General features: G+C 39.2%; 1 protein-coding gene across 1 annotated transcript in view; it reads left to right on the top strand.

Moving 5' to 3' along the window:
- Nucleotides 1–240: 240 nt before the first annotated feature.
- LOC134838864 (inositol 1,4,5-trisphosphate receptor type 1-like) overlaps nt 241–17410 on the top strand; it is a 466592-nt gene continuing 449422 nt past the window's right edge. Inside the window, exon 1 of the mRNA XM_063854157.1 lies at nt 241–262. The gene's annotated coding sequence lies outside the window, so the exon portion shown is untranslated. The remainder of the gene's footprint in view (nt 263–17410) is intronic.

Here is a 17410-nt window from a genome sequence, read left to right as displayed (position 1 = left end):
CCTCAAATTACAGCCTCAGTCTGGGAGTTTATAATTTATTGGATGTGGGTATATTGTGCAGTCACTCGATGACGAAAAGAAAGATCACAAAATGCCAAAAATTGATTGAAAACTAACAAAAGCATTAAAACAATATAGAATATCCTGTATTTGCATGTAAAGACTCAATGTGCCACTGCGATTCCATTCGCACATTATTTATTCACCTGGATCCAATTTGTGTCGCCAACTGAAGGTGAATGATAAACTTATTAAATAGTTTCCGGTTTGATATGTCTCAAGCAAAAGCTACTAGATGTGGACCATGCAACAAAACAGTGAAGGACAACGACTCAACTGCTATAGGATGTGAAAAGTGCAGCGCGTGGTTCCATGGGCAATGTGTTGGATTGTCTCCTGATGATGTAGCTACAATGGGCAAAATTCGAGGATGCTTCTGGCTGTGCTCTGGCTGCCTTGAGGGGAACATCTTCACATCCCAAGCTAAGTTTGAACTGATTATTCAAAGACAAGAAAGCTTAATCGAAATTACAAAAAGCATTAAAGAAACTGTTGAAAATGTTGATCCAACCAAGACAACATCATCGAATGTACCGGTTAATAGTCGTATTAATAACAGTCACCGGGCCAACACATGTGAAAACGAGATAATCATCGACGGGGTCTGCGAAGACAACGGACAGTTTACATCCAATATAGAGGCCGAAGAAGCCAAAGAGGCCGAAATTTTTGATCATATAGGCGAAGAAAATCTCAGTATCTGCCAAATGTATAGACTTGGTAAAGCTAATCCCCAACAACGAAGACCGCGTCCTTTACTTGTTCGTCTGTCATCCGAATGGAATGCTAGAAAATGCCTGGCAAAATCTTACAAACTGAAGAATTTCAAAGAAAAGATTTTCATATCGAAGTCCCTGAACCAAGAAGAACAGATTCTGAAACGTAAAATCTTCAAGAAACGGTACGACATGATTAACAATGAAAAAGTTCCACGCGATGAGCTAAAAATTCGTGGTCTGACCCTCGAACGAAATGGTATCAAGATCAATCTTGACTGACTACAATCAAAGTTATGCCTTATCAACGCACAAAGTCTCTTGAGCATAAATCAGCGTCTGAAGTTAATCAATTTTCTTTCTTTACATTCTCCTGATATCGTGTTCATTACTGAAACATGGCTTAAACCAGAAGTTACTGATCCCGAAATTTTTCCTATGAATTCTCCCTATTCGGTTATTGCTCGAAAAGACCGCACTTCTGGAGAACACGGAGGTGTTCTCATTATTACAAAAAGGAGTTTTGCTCTAAATTATTCAACTCTATCATACGATGCAGATTACTGCATCGGACTTTCAATATATTCGGGTGCAGTTAATCATATTTTCCTCCTTATTTACAACCCCCCCGCTTCGTCGCAGTTTCGGATACCTGCCAAAATGCTTACTGATTCAATACGTTATTTTAACTCCAAATTGATTAATGGTTCTAGTTCGTACACAATCTTAGGTGACCTAAATCTGCCTGATATCTGTTGGGCATCTTCTGATGGTGGCTGTGATTACTCGAAACTGTTCCTAGAGGTTATTGAGGATCATAGCTTAATGCCCCTTATATATGAACCCACACATCGCTCAGGCAACACTCTTGATATCATTTTAACTTCGCACACAGAATTGTTCACTGCATTTGTAAATGAAGTGCTTTACTCAGACCATTTTCCTTTATTTGCTTTTTTTACCATTCCTGAAGCAGCGCCTACTGTGAGTGGGAATTTTATGAAAACCTCTCTATCTAAATCATCTTTTTCTCATTCGATCTTCAATACTAACATCAGCCCTTGCTTTACCAAACTCATTGTGGAACAAAACTCATGTTATTCCATATCCACCACTAATGATTATGTAGATAGCTGGTACGCTCAGATCAATCATGCAATTCTTTCATCATGCGCACAGAAAACTAAAAGACGCCAGCAACTTCCCTATTATTTTTCGTCGCATACAGTTCATTTACTGAATAAGCATCATTCCATATCTAAACGGACAGCCAACACAAATCATTTAGCTTCGATCCAACAAGACCTTAACAATTCAATCGAATTGGATAAAACTTGTCTCCTTGAATCTTTAAGACCAAATTCTACCCGTGATTGCTTTAAATACCTTCGATCTTTTACCAGAAGGAAACTACCAAACCAAATGCACTGGATGAATAGAAAAGCATCCACTTCTATTGAAATAGCCATTCTTTTGAACGATTACTTCTGTTCAGTGTTTCTAGAAAAGCATGAAATTCAAATCTTACAACCCGAAAAACCCACCATTTTTCTATCCGATCTCCATGTCAACCTTAAAAAGGTCGAGAAAGCTCTCAAATTTGCTAAAACTTCTTGTATTACCAACGACCGCCTCCCAACCTTTATTCTTAACTACTGCAGTGAATTAATATCTCCTCTAGTCGTGCAGCTCTTTGTCAAGGTTTTGGAAACTAAAACGTGGCCAGAACTTTGGAAATGTGCGTTTATTACGCCAGTTCTTAAATCTAGTAATCCCGAAAATGTTGAAAATTATCGCCCGATTAGCATATTGCCTCAATTATCGATTGTTCTGGAGAGAATGATCTTCGATTTCATTTATCCTAAAATTCGGGCTAAAGTTACACCTGCTCAACATGGTTTTATGACCAAGCGATCGACTGTTACTCAGCTTCTTGAATACCTAGATCAGATTTATAACGACGTCGAGGCAAAAAGCGAATGTCTTTCTGTGTACTTCGATTTTCGCAAGGCTTTTGATCAAGTTCCTCATCATATACTTATTTTGAAACTTGGTAATTTAGGCTTTGACGTTAGCTTTCTTGAACTTTTTGCTTCCTATCTCACAAACCGCACGCAAAATGTCTTAATTAACAATGAAGCATCTCCAAAAGGCCATGTAACAAGTGGTGTTCCGCAAGGAAGTGTACTCGGCCCTTTGCTATTTATACTCTTCATTAATGACATGCCAGCTGTCTTGAAAACCTCTAAATGTTTTCTGTTTGCTGATGACAGCAAACTCTATTCAAAATATGACTTTTCCTTAGTTCAAATAGACATTGATCTATTTATCAATTGGACGCTTGAAAACGAAATGACATTTAATTCTGATAAATGCAAAGTTATTTGTTTTAACTCAACTTCCCCCAAATCTACACTTTGCCTTAATGATTACCCAATTCCGTCAGTTTCATCTATCAAAGATCTCGGAGTAACGATATCTAGTGATTTAAAGTGGGACATCCACATTAAAACCAAACTGGTTGCAGTTAACAAAGCTTTCCATTTCTTGAAACGTTCAATCCCTTATGGAGTATCCATGAGAACCAAATTCAAATATTACCAGCTATGTATTGTGAGTATTTTATTATACGGTAGTCAGGTCTGGTTTCCATCTTTAACATATCGCCGCAAACTAGAATTATTTAACAGAAAATGTTTGAAATGGGTAACGGGAGTCAACGACTATACAGAACAACTTAGAAAAACGAATTCCTTGCCAATTTCCTTCACTATAGCTTTACATGATATGTGTTTTCTTAATCGAGTCCTGACTGATCAATTTGATTTCAACCTTTACAGATACATAAATTTTACCTTTGCAGCCAAAGACCTTCGCAATAGCTCACGCCCTAAGCTTTCAACAACCCAGAATTGTCGACTCTTCTTTACAGAGCAATTTTTCTTCTATCGCGTCTGTCGGTATGCCAACATGATTTCAGCAAACAACATAGCCGACATTTTCTCATCGCCTGAAATTTTCAAAGCAAAATTGAAAATCTATCTGAAAAATAGAATTGATATGTTCAACTTAAACAACTCTTGTTCAATGCTACTTTGTTGCCATTGCATAAATTGCCGTTCGTGATGTCTTGTGTACATAATCATACCATTTCTTTTGTTTGATGCCTTTATATTTTAAAGGGAATAAATTCTTTTAGTAGTAGTAGTAGTAGTAGAGGCCCATTCAGGCCTACTTATTTGGAGACTACAAATGACGGTCCGCAGTTTTCGCTCTTGCAAATATTTAATGCCATGAAAGGCATTAGGCGTACCGCTACTGGCCCAGACGCTCTGCCGTTTTGGATCTTTAACGACAATGCTCACAATTTGGCCCAAATCTATTGACATATATTCAAGAGTTTTGGAAGCTTGCAACAATATCTCCCTTGCCAAAAGTTTCGTCTCCAAAGCAGCCAAAGGATTTGAGGCCTGTCTCTGTTACTTCTCTTATGTCCAGAGTGTTTGAAAGGTTAATTTACCAGAACTATCTGCAAGGCCCTTATAACAGATGGCTTACACGTAACCAGTATGGTTTTCGTAAACATTCTTCTACTTCCTGTATGCTTATTAGGCTGCAACATCATCTCTGGAATTTCCGTGAAAACTATGATTATGTTCGCTTCTTTTCTCTAGATATGTCAAAAGCTTTTGATACTATTTCCCACAAGAGAAGGAGTAATGAATATTGTCCCAGTAGTCGATCCTGCGGTTGTCAACGTAATCATTAACTTCTTGCAAAATAGAGCCCATTATACATCTCTCAATGGCTTGGATTCAACTGTTTTGTATACTAATCAGGGTGTCCCTCAGGCAGGGCACTGTCCTTAGTCCGCCTCTCTACAATTGCTCTAACCATGCTATTGATGTTTCAGATATTTCCACGCCGTTATCAACTTATGCTGACGATAACAATCCTCTTGTAGCTGGCTGCAATAGCGCTGACAATGCTCGGGAAGTTATTAGTTCGCTCTGTCACCAATTTGACGCAAGAAACTTGTTTCTCAATGTTCAAAAATCTTCCAAGGAAATGCGTATCATCTTCAACCATAGTGGCAGTAATGCCATACTTATGGTTGAGGGCATTGAGGTTGTGATGACCTCAAAGTGCTGGGGTTTACGATTGACTCCAAATTTGGTTTTTCTAAGCATATTGACAAAGCTGTTAAACAATCGAATTCTATACTTTTTTCAATCTGGCGCCTTGGTAAAATCGGTTATTCGAAGAGCGAACTTGCTATTTTGTATCGTGCTTTTATTATCCCAAAGCTTTACTATGGCATTAATGTTTGGGGTGGTTCAAATGTTAAAGATCTAGAGAAGATAAATTTGTTTCAAAGACGTGCAATAAGGCTCGGCGTTACTGATACTTATGAACCAATATCTGCAACTATTAGAAGAGCTGACCAAAAACTCTACGATGCAATCCTCCAAACAGGTTCTGATCATCTGTTGTTTGATTTAGTTCCGACACATTCTACCTACTCAGCAAACAACCTGCGCTGTCGTGATCCACCTATTGCTCGCTGTAAGATGGAGAGGCAAATGAAAATACTTCCTTATCGCCTGCTGCGCAGACTTCATGACATATAGTTTAATTTGTTATGTCTTATTACAATTTATAGATGTCATTCTATAACTAATTTAAGTATCCATCTATCTATCTATCTATCTATCTATCTATCTATCTATCTATCTATCTATCTATCTATTAAAAAAAGTAAATTACGAACATTTTCGCACATTTGTGCATCATTAGGTTGAAAAGTACTACTACTAAAAAAAATTTGCGCCAAAATTTCATTATGATTATATCATCAAACTAAAGTTTCTGAGACATTCAATTAATTTTCTCTTTGAATTAAATTAAATTTAACTTTTCGATACGTATCATTTACCAATTTCGAAACATTACCATTTTTTATTTCGAAAATTATTGGTTTTTGTATTAGCCAAAAATTCGTTTTCTCCCTACTCCTGAACTCGTCGTTAAACCGATGTCCATTTTCGATCTCCTTCCAGATGTGAAGTTCTTCTAGTGTCAGTAGCGTGACGTTGGTGTAAGCTTGGTCTAAAACCTCCCATGACATTCCCGCGCTCGTGACCTCATTTCCAAACTGCCTTAGATGTTGTCCTACTGGTGAGTCCTCTTTTAGGTGTTCGTCAGTTCTAGTGGTTACATGTCGAACCGTTATGCCAACATAGGTGGAGTTATATCCATAACACGAAATCCATAAACACTTTTGATTATATTTCACGCGAGAAAGAAAACTTTGCGGATGGTAGCCAGGTTTTCAGCTTCTTGGTGTTAAAAACAAGTGGAGCATTGATTATGTTCAGCATCTTTATAGCAACTATCAGTCTTTTATTGCCAAGGTGCTGCAACACTAACATGGATGGTGTGTTTTCGTATCAATACTCCCTTCATGTCGTATTTCCCAGGTTGCTTGTTGAGTTTTTCATTGATGAGTCTGTCAAGTGTCCTTCAAACAAACTTATCAGTCCATGAATTTGTGTATTGGTTGTAAGTGCTTCTAAATTTCCGATAAACTGCGTTTTCTATTATGATTTTGATTTTTAAGGGAGTGGAGCGAAGCTCAAAAAATTAAGAGTTGTCCCGGTATGGGTTGGTTTTCGATACTATCAACAGAATACGTTTTTAGCTGCCTTTTCGTTAGCTTTTTCTTAAGTAAACTGTAGATATACTTGATTAGCAGCGTTTAAAATTCTTCTAGATCCCCTTCCACAGTTCTCACGATATCATCTACAAATTTCAGAAAGAGTTTTAATTCCTCTGAAATTCGGTTATTTATTCTTAACTCACAGCATGCCGAGCAAAAACTAAACACTATTAGCTCTTTTTCTATGTTCTATTTCTTAATGATTACTACATTTTTCATGCAACTATTTTATACAAATTTTATACATTCAACACTTTTCTGTCTTGACGTAACTTTTGCCGTACCTTCTGGACAGATCCTATTTAGAACTTCCAATGGCTTGCAAATTTTGGAATTTCTTTCCTTAACCATGAATCAGAATCTTTCTTTCACAAATTTGCCAGTATGACCGCAAGAGAGGCTCCCTTAGCCAAACCATCCTCCTGTGTATACCAAACATCATTGCACATGAATTGCATATGACCCACAGCAAGCTTTAGCAATCTCTTTATAGTTTTGCGTGCAATGTCTGGAGGTTTTTCCTGCACATAAAAGTTTCTGGGTGTGTAACATCCGCCCGGAAAGTATTTAACGACGGAAAATAGGATTATATCCTTTAACCAAATCGTTAACATCATGATTAAGCTTCACGTGCTTTTCACCGTCTCTAACGAAGCCAGTTTAAAATGGTCCTCATGACATCGGGTCAACGAGTTGTTACCAATTACAGGCTATCAGTAGAGTTACGCAGAATAACTTAATTACATGCCACTCCTGAAAACGGGATAAGCGTCACTCCTAAAAACGGGATAGATTCATTATAATCATTATATTACCATTACTATTGTTTTTGTGCAGTAGAGAAAATCACCTTTTACATCAAGCTTCTTATAGCCTGAAACTAGATGTTATAAAATAAACTCAGGACATCTCCAGAAGCTAAAAATTATTAAAACAACAGTTCGGAAGTATATCCCCAGGTCCGTTTCATTCCTTCAATATTCCTGAAGAGAAGTCTTCCTCACAGCCAGGAAGGTATGCCGTCTTTACTGTTGACCTTTCCGATCGATTTTATCCTTCCGGTAACAATTGTATCAGCACAATCGTTACAATTAGGAAGGCTTCGTGTTTTTCCGATAATCGTCTCTCCTGATGTCATCGCAATTTTTCTACACTGGTGAATATCACGGTATTTTACACGATTCTGACTTTGCTGCGTTTCGGTTGTCGCATATCTAAAAAAAGGTCATGTGTCTTTGTTTTTGAACGAATTTTTAAAAATATGCATGTCAACTCAAAATGACGCTTCCAAATTTGTCTTTTTGCAAGGTAAGGCGTTGAACATAGAAACTGCTCTTTCGTACCGTCGAATTATTTAAACAAAAAATTCGTTGTGGCGAAAATTTTTGGGCGGCATTCTGGTCGAATGTCAGACACTCTCCGAACAGCGCCGGTCAATGTCTTCATTGCACTGCGAGTCATTCATCAAAATGGTGCAGTGCGATCGAACAGAATTTACAAAATACATCAAAAGAATTGTATCCACGTCACATCGACTCACTACGTGCTCATAAATGGCATCGTACGACATCACTAAAGCTTTCAAACTTTTTTCACTAATCCACACGTGAGAATATGTCTAGAGATCAAATTTCTTTTCAGGCTTCCATTGCCAATTTCTGATTAAAACTTTTCTCCTATGTTTAAACATTGTTGGGACGCTGGACGCTCCTGCCAACCAAGAAGCTAAAATTATCCTACTAAGTCTAGTCCCATTCGGAATTATTTTAGATATCATCGGTCCTGAATAGTAAAATCAAGAAACTCTGTGGTTAGAAAGAACAATGAAATTTTCTCCCTTTTCGAGAGATTTTTAAAGTCCTTCATGTCAACACAAAGTGAACAGTCGTCTAAGTTGATTGAAAAAAATTATGCTGGCTGGAATAATTTATATGTACTTCTGGCTCAAGCCTTTGATAAATAAAAATTGTTTCATAAAACCACTCAATCAAATCATATGACAAGTCCACATCTGTAATAATTTCAAGATTCAAAGTTTGAACTAAAGTTTTCAAGTTTTCATTTCATCATAATAAGCTTGGTTACTCTATTCAGTTTTTCATTAGAACAATGTTCCCCCCTTTCATTTCATTTCACTTCTTTATCGTTTAGAAGTTCTAAAACTTCTAAATTCTTCTTTGTTGCTAACTTCTATTTGGCTCTCTCGCTCTCTCACTCTCTCTTTCAACTCTCCATCTTCTCTCCTGGCGACATTGGCTCCGCCTTCTCGGTTTCTGTTGCCATTCTCACGCTATTGGAGGCAGTCCTGCAACACCGTTGATCCTCCACCCTTTGCTTGCAACAGGGCAGGGGGTCCACTGCTGTCTCTCTGTTGTCTGTTCCTATAGATGCTAATGTAGAGGCACAACGTCAAACTCCTTTTCAGGTCTTCTCTCAACATGTCTTCTCGTCCTCTTCCCGCACGATCAATCTTCCTCACTGTTCTCCTCACAGCTGTGGTCACGGCATTCCGATGAGTCACAAAAGCTCGCTTGAAAGCTTCTGGTCCTGTTTCCAGTTGGAATGAACTATACACACGGTTGTGTTATGACATGTGCTTTTTGGCATATTCATACAACCTTGCAGTCATTATGGCTCTAAACCATGGCATCAGTCGTCTCCTGGCCCATATCTTTTTACTTCCATCGGAATATTTAAGACATTACACCTTGTCTCGAAAAGATCTAAGTCTTTCTGACAGTTGATTTTTCCCAACTATTCCTTGGTCGGCTTTTCCTGTCTATTTTTCTCTCCTTCATGAGCTTCCAGCCACCTGATTGCCATCATCACTTCAACTATGATTATCGCTATTCTCTGTAATGAATCTGGTGAACCCATGGAGAGCAGCTCTCCAGCGTCCCAGACCAGCACCAGATTACTACGCGCTCGATCCCACCATGTCTGCAACAAACAGTGGCACCGAAACTCCTCCAATTCCGACATCTCGACGCTTCTAGCAGCGAATCGATTTCCATCATTACACTGCGTTGTAATCCGTGGCTGCTGATCCTTTTAGATTCTGCCTTTCAAAATCACTGAAGTTCTCACCGGCATATCCCATGAACTTCCTTCCAAGTATCAGCTCCAATTGGTTTTTAGTTCTCTCAGGAACTGCAGCAATTATCTTACAGAGTAACTCGTAAGACTTTTCTGGCATTCTTGCAAGTCTCACACATTTAGGCACGGAGAAGGGTTGATCGACTACAGTCCTCATGCTCTTCACGTCCACTGTCACAAAATGTATCGGATATCGGCTCTTCCACAGTGGAGTCACGGTAGAACCCATCACGTATCGAACATCTGACGGTGTCTGATATGCATCACTTTGTTTCAGGTTCATCTCCACTTCGATCGCTTCCCTCCATCTTCCACTGTATTTCTGTTTGGTTTGCAACACAGCCGGAAACGCTTCTTTACTGATGGCAGTGACCACCTCATGCTTCTTTTCAGTCCCAAAATTGACTCCAGGGAACCAAACATACTTTAGAATCCTAGTGCTGTCACTAGATTCACTTCTATTTCTCCATGACAATCCGCAAATAATTCCGTTTCCGTCTTTGTTTTCATCAAGAGGCTTTCGAATAAAATCACTAGTTGTTTATGTTGCCTGGACAATAACTTTAAGCAATCCAGACGTCCACACAGGCGACCTTCTATACCACAGGTTCGCGCAAGGCAGCTAACAGGCTCCACCAAGTCTTCTGTTCGCCAGCCAGGTAACTCAACTGTCTTCTCTCGACTGCTCCTAGAAGCTTCGGTCATCAAATTGTGCATCATTTTTAGGTCACGTAAATTGCATTCGGAATTGGATTCTCTCTCGATATTCTGCGTCGCTCGTAAAATCACGTCAGCATTGGGACTCGAGCACCAGGAAGATTTCATCAATTCCCAAACTGTCATCAAGCTCGTTCTTGACAATCCGTCAGAGAATCCCAACCCGAGTTCTACGTGGCTATCAGATTTTGGTACTGAAGGTGAGGTCACCTTTTCTTCCAGCACTAATGCTAAACTGACCTGTTGACTTGTATTCTTCTTGATTGTCGATATTCTGGACATCCAGATAATAAATAACAACACCTGCTCATTATTAAAGTAGCAGTCACGTATGTTGTCATTAATGAACGGAAGGTAAGCCATTTCAATTATGACTAAAACATAGTGGTACGGCTTTTTCTTGACAGGTCCACAATACTCATTGGGTCTGACAAGCGTCCCATAGATTCCTTGGAAAGCCTAAGTTCATTGTCGGAGAACCTTCTTATTTCATCAATTTTTCTCAAAGGCTCTAACTCTTCTGGCTCCTTCATGGGTTTGCTCTGGTGTACATCTACAAGAGCTTGCCGTAATAACTTTCTCTTAGGCTCACAGCCTTCTTTTATTACTTTTGCACAGGCACTCAGCACTGGTGCCGACATTTGCTCTAACATGAACCTGATAAAACAGAGAGCGTCTCTCCGTTTAGCGCACGCCATCGTAGCCTCTTCCTTTATCGTCAGATCTTCCAGTACCATCATCAAGAGGAATTTTTCATCCTTTAACCTTTTTCTCTCTTTCGAGTCATACTCTTCCCTGGTCAGTCCCGCTAAGCACCAGATAAGCCTGAGCTGTACTGCCGTCCTCACATGGTATTGCTATCAAAACATGAGTTTCTGAGGTCGTTCTCATTCCTTCTTCAAAATGTCGTAGCAAAACTGCCCTCCACGGCAAACTCACCAACTGATCCACTGGTTCGGCGTGCATTTCCGAGGTAGCTAATGTTCCGTAAGCCGTCTGCTTCATGGTCGTATCTTTCATGATGCCTTTCAGATAGTATCCTATCGCACCTTTATTTTCCAAAGCGACCAGGTTTCCCCTGGCTGAGTTCCTGAACTCCATCATTTCAACATATCCACTAGACATTTCAAACCATCGTGACTGTTTCGGACACCGTCAATCGACTGTATTCGACCGGAATCAGCTGTCCTACGGCGCTTTCCTTTCTGTGATTCATCCTCGATGGTTTGAAATCCTTCAAGGTACTATCACCACCCTGGCTCAAGATCTCCAATTCTAGTTTCGCTCCTGAAAGAGTGCGGTCACCCCCTTTTTATTTTATAGCTGGCCGACTTCAACCCTGCCAATAATATGGGCGAAACAACTGACAAGTCTGTGCCTTTGGAGATGCCCTGCGATCCATCATCGCTTTGTCCTAGGTCATCAACATTCTCCATTCTTCTCATTTTCACTAAATTGGCAGTTCTCGCAGGAGACTCGGGATTCACATTCACTTTTCCTGCTATCCTTCCCATAACTTTGCTGCCCAACTTGAATTTTATTTCATGTATCCTTTCTATCACCATCTTGGAGCGCATTGTTCGTTTCCTCGTCCTGTACAGATACACAATCTCGTAACTGTTTTCCTGGTAAGCAGGCCTGATGGGAGAATTGGTTTCACTTTCATCAGTCGCTGAGTCAATTAATAACTACTCAATTTCCCTTCACATTCATCCAGCTTTTCCAAGATCTCGTGTATATTCAGTCCCGTTTTCCATATAGATTGGCTCCCGTATGACTGTACTACCAACCAGACTTCTTCCATAAATGCGACTCGATTCAATTTGCATCCGGTTCGAATTTCATGATCGTGATGATGCACTTCCTATTCGTCCTCATGGAGTGTCCTTAAGAAAGGCACTCTCGCCGCACCCTCTATCTTTCGTCTGCGCGGTGAGTTCATCAACATCCTTGCACTCGTGACTGCTGTGACATCGCCAGGAGAGCAGCTCTCCGTCGTTTCCCGGAACACCTCCATGAAAGCTGAGGGAGGTTCTAGTGTAGAAGCCCTTTCTTCCGCTGTCTCTGTCGTGTCAGCTAATGTATCTGTCTGTTCCAGCTCATCTAAGAAGCCCAAGTCCAGACTCGACACCTTCCTTTCCCACCGACTCTTTATCCTCATCTTTTTTCGCCGACAGATCGTGATCCATCGGTTCTTTCTCTTCATCTTCTCCTTCAGGCCCTTTGTCCTTTTTCGGTTGGGATACTGAAGGTTCTCGCTGATTCTTTTCCGTTTCTTCTTCAGGGAGTTTCGGTATCAACAAAACCTCGGTTGACACATCTTGCATCTGCTGATGGGTAATCACAACTTTTTCACAACCCAAGGGTGCTAGAGCGTCTCCAGTCAACAAACTTCCAATAGTCAGAATTTCTGCTCTGACATGCATGAATACCACTGCAGCCTCTCCCATATTAACTTTTCGTCTCATAGCTAGCGGTGCAACATTCAATGCTGCCCACTCTTCTTCGAACTTCCAAGGCTTGGGTGTGGCAGTGTTATGCATCCTCCATCTGGTGGACCCCTCGACATACGCTAACTATCTATGTTGCAGCACGGCAACATTTCTGTCTGTAAAAAATTGATCCATCGATGTTGAGAATGACGCAATTTTCGCTTCATTAGTCTCAGAAGCTCCCATCTTTGGCGTTTGCACTACAGGCTCTGCTCCGACTAAACTTCTTTTAATCAGGGGGTATTCCCGTGTTTCCTCCGGCAGTCTCCTGAAGCCATTCCAATCTTCCGTCTCTTGTCTCAGTTTCTAATATGCTGTCAACAATTATGGGATCCTGGGCTTTTCCCGGTGGGTCTTGTCATGATGTCTCAGGTTCCACAACATGGGGTAGACTTCCACGCATCCTCTTTTTACTTCACCCATTCGGTCGCGGAAGTGATTGTTGAAATTGATGGCAATCAATTGAGGTTCAGCAATTTTGCCGAACAGCACATCTTCCCGCAAGTTTTCGGAGCGCAGCAGTTCAGAGTGCTCCCATCGATTAAAGAAATGAGATTCAGGTGCAGTCAGGGGAACCCAAACGTCACTGCCGGTCCTTATATGACGGTCTCAATTTCACTGACCCCCCTTATCAGTACCAGAGGATCGATCCTCATGGCCAGGCACAAACCAGTTAGCAGTGGTATGCCACATGCATGACGTCGCACGTCCTTCTCTCTCTCTGAATCGTCTCATCTTTACCGGCGCCGAAGCGATTCTGCTGCAGAGGGAAATGTATCAATGTGTGTCTTAAGTCCAAGAGGCAGTCGCTCTCTGGAGATCAAATTTTGTGAGGCACTCCCTCATTTTCCCACGGTATCTCGTCAGGGTAACGAACTCTCCTAACTTGCCGTAGGTCATCACAATCATCGAGATTTTGTATAGCCACTGTGAGTAACACTGCATGTTTCTTTTGGAAGTTTTCAGCTCCAAAGGACACAAATAACGCCAAAATCACTACTATGGACAATTTGCTTCTTGCCCCGACAAATTCCATGATCATGTAAAGGGACAATTCAGGGTATAGTTTAGTCAGGAACGACGCGGTCCAACCTGTTTTCATTCCTTCTAACATACTATCGGTCCTGACTTGATCACTTGACCATCCCTTTCTTGTACATTTTCCGTCCAGAACGCCTCCAATGTCTTTCTATTCATCCTGTCCATGAACTCAGTAGCCTTGTCCCCTCTCCTTATCTCAGTAGCGTTCCCCCCTCTACCGTTTTGTCCTAGTCATTATTACTGATTTTCAAAACTGCCCTAAATAAAAGTTTTTTTTCAACCTATTGGAAAATAAATGAAAAGATTCCAATATTTAAGGACGAGAACAGATCAATTAATGAACAGTACAGACCCAGAAGTCTTTTTTGCAGCATATCAAAAATCGGGAAAAATTAACGATGAGCTGTATGACATTTTTAAAAAGCAACTAGACCAATCGCAACATAAATTGAGAAGACATCGGTCAGTTGTTACTCAACTACTTTTGTTTTTAGACCTTCTGTACAAAAAATACGATGAAAAGGAAAACGAATTTTTTGTGTTATACCAAGACTTCAAAAGGCTGTTGATAGTTTTCCACACGCTTTACGCTTTGCTGCTCCAAAAAATTGAAAGAAGAGACATTGGAGGCAATTTTTCCAAAATAATTGCTAGTTACTTATCTCACCCCCAACAGTATGTTGAAGTAATTGACTGCATTTCTGAAACAGTACTTTTCACTATTGGCGTAACCTAAGGTTTCTTACTCAGCCCGCTATTTTTCATTAAATAGGTGAACAGCTTTTCCGCTTATCGAAAAAATGACAAAATATGAAGCGTTCGCTTATGCGGATGATTTGAAACTTGTAATTTTGAAGCCAGAAAAGATACAGAAAGATCTGCAGAAAGTAGAAAATTGTTGTAATGCTAATAAAATGAAATTAAATGATAGCAAAATATATATCTTACCAATAAAACATAAACAAAATCGTAATGCATGATTTCATTTGAATTCAAAACAGCTTTCTGAAACAACCGAAGAAAAGGACCTTGGATTAATCATGGCCAGCAAATTATCATGGATACCAAACGTCGATAATAGGTGTAATAAAGCTTGGAAAGATTTCTACTTCCGTAAAAGAAACACTTCCTCTCTTGCTGTTAGAAAGACTTAACTCAATGCGTACTTAAGATATGTAATACCTGTAATAAATAAGGCATCACCAGCTTGTTTCGCGAAAAAAAATTGACGGTAAAGAAGTAGAACGTGTTCAAAGGAAAGCAACCATCTGGATAATGGGCAAATAGGATAAGAGCTGTAAAAAAAGACCAACTGAACTGAGACTGCTTCCATTATTGTATTTCTTTGAACCACTTGATCTTTTATTGCTAGTATCAATGTTGAAAGGCAGTTACAACATCAAACTACCGATAAAGACGAATACGAAACCCAATGACGATCTTTTATTTAAATGACATAAAGGCCTAACATCAATAACAAAAACTCAAACAAATAATACTGATGAGTGTTTTTGGAAAAGAACGAGTCAATTATTGAACATAAAAACAAAAAAAAAGGGGAATATCGACCTCGAAACAATTGACAAACCCTACCTAACAAATTTGCACTAGAATTACTTCTACAAAGATTACTCTAGATTACTCTGAAAACCACTTTTTTTCCTAGGCTTTAATAAGCAATTATGGACATTGCAACCTGGTGCTGAAATTCAGCTCAGCCGACAAGTGATAGGTGCAAACCCTTGTGTAAAACACAGAAGTCTAATTTCTATCTCTCTCTCCCTCTATCCCTCTCTACAGACCACAAAACTGTAACTGACTTTTATGTTTTTTTTCTTGGTTTCTATCCATCTCAAATCTGAGTTTTGTTTTCAAAGAAAAGATTGGTTATAAAAAACTCCTTCACTCCGCGGCTACGCTCAAAGTTTTAACACATCAACTTTTTGGGCGCTCGGAATATGTCCAGTTTTTGATTTTCTGACCGTTTTTCTTTTTTTTTAAAATTTTTCTCGAAAACTAACCTCACAAACCTGAGATTGTGAATCCATTGGAGATAATCTGTAGTCCCTGTTCTAGCGGTTCTTCACAATTTTTTTTCACTAAGAAAATTGGTCCTCGGAGAATCATTTTTTCCTAAAATTGTGGCTGCTCAAAAAATTTCGGCGTTGTTTTTGTGCTTCGTCTTATCCAATTGAAGTTTTATAGTTTTACAGGTCTTGCTTGGCACAATTTCTTTTTGCCTAGATTTTTTTTTCTCAAAGACTGATATCTATTCAAAATTAATCTAACAAATCTGAGAAGTAAACTAGAAACTATGAGGAAACGTTTTCAAATAAAAGAGCTGTTAGGAAAAGCTCACCGCATCAGCGGTTACGCCAAACTTTTTAATAAGTAAAGTTATGTCCCTCGGAATAGTGAAATTTTTGATTTTCTGACGTTTTTTTAAAAATCGTTTAAAATTTTTGCAAAAACTATAGTCCCAAACCAGAGATTGCTTACTCATTGGGGATTACAGGTAGTGAAGATCTTCTCTGCACTAGCAGCCATTCACATTTTTTGCACAAAAAATTATGATCCTCAGAAAATCAATTTTTTGATCCGTGCTTGGCCTGTTTGCCCAGAACTTTTGTCTGATAAAACAAAACTTTTCAAAGTGTACGGGATTGCATATTTTACTTTTGTTGAACTTCATTGAGAAAATTCAGCGCTTTTTGCAAAAAAAAAACTAGTTTTTTCTTCAAAATTCTTCTACCAATTATCAAAAAAAATTTCACCAAAAACAGCTAATTTTTTTAGTTTTAGCCCATGCGAATCCGTTCCTTTTTTGTTTTACCCTTTTGTCTACGTCTTCGAAAAAGTCTGTGGGGTGCATTGACAATTATTTCTTTAGTATTTTTTCGTTCTCTCGAAAACTAATGTAACAACGTAACAACGTAACAGCAACAACAACATCAAAAACAACAACAACAACAACAACAACAACAACAACAACAACAACAACAACAACAACAACAACAACAACAACAACAACAATAACAACAACAACAACAACCACAACAACAACAACAAAAGACTTCAATTATACTGTTAGGGAATAAATCAACAATGAATATAGTTATTTAGCTTATTTATTCACTTGTTTTTGAACCACGTGCTAGCATCATCGGAATATTTGTTTCGGGTTTGTTGGAGGAAAAATGCTTCAGTTTAGTTTCGAATGAAAAACAATTTAAGAAGACATCCAAGTCCGACTTCACTGATCTGTTTTTGTATGAAATGACGACGCGGACAAAATATGATCTTTCTGATGAATTTTTGCAATAACTTAATGTGTAGACTAATTTTACCTTGTTCTCAGATCGCAAACCAGATATTGTCGGGAGGGACAGACAGACATGTTTAAATATCAACCTGTTGAGAAAACATAAATCATAATAAAGGAAGAGATAAACAAATGGAATAAGACGCAGTTTTACAAGGTTTTCTTGGTATGTTGTGCCATGCCTATCGATGATCCATTTTAGCGCCTTTTTCTGGAGTTACCCGGTTCTTCTGATGTATTTTTTATC

Source organism: Symsagittifera roscoffensis, chromosome 2 (assembly GCF_963678635.1).
Source record: "Symsagittifera roscoffensis chromosome 2, txSymRosc1.1, whole genome shotgun sequence".
In the NCBI taxonomy this organism is placed as follows: domain Eukaryota; kingdom Metazoa; phylum Xenacoelomorpha; order Acoela; family Convolutidae; genus Symsagittifera; species Symsagittifera roscoffensis.
Note: the sequence above shows the minus strand (reverse complement) of the source record. Positions and strands in the feature narration are given on the sequence as shown.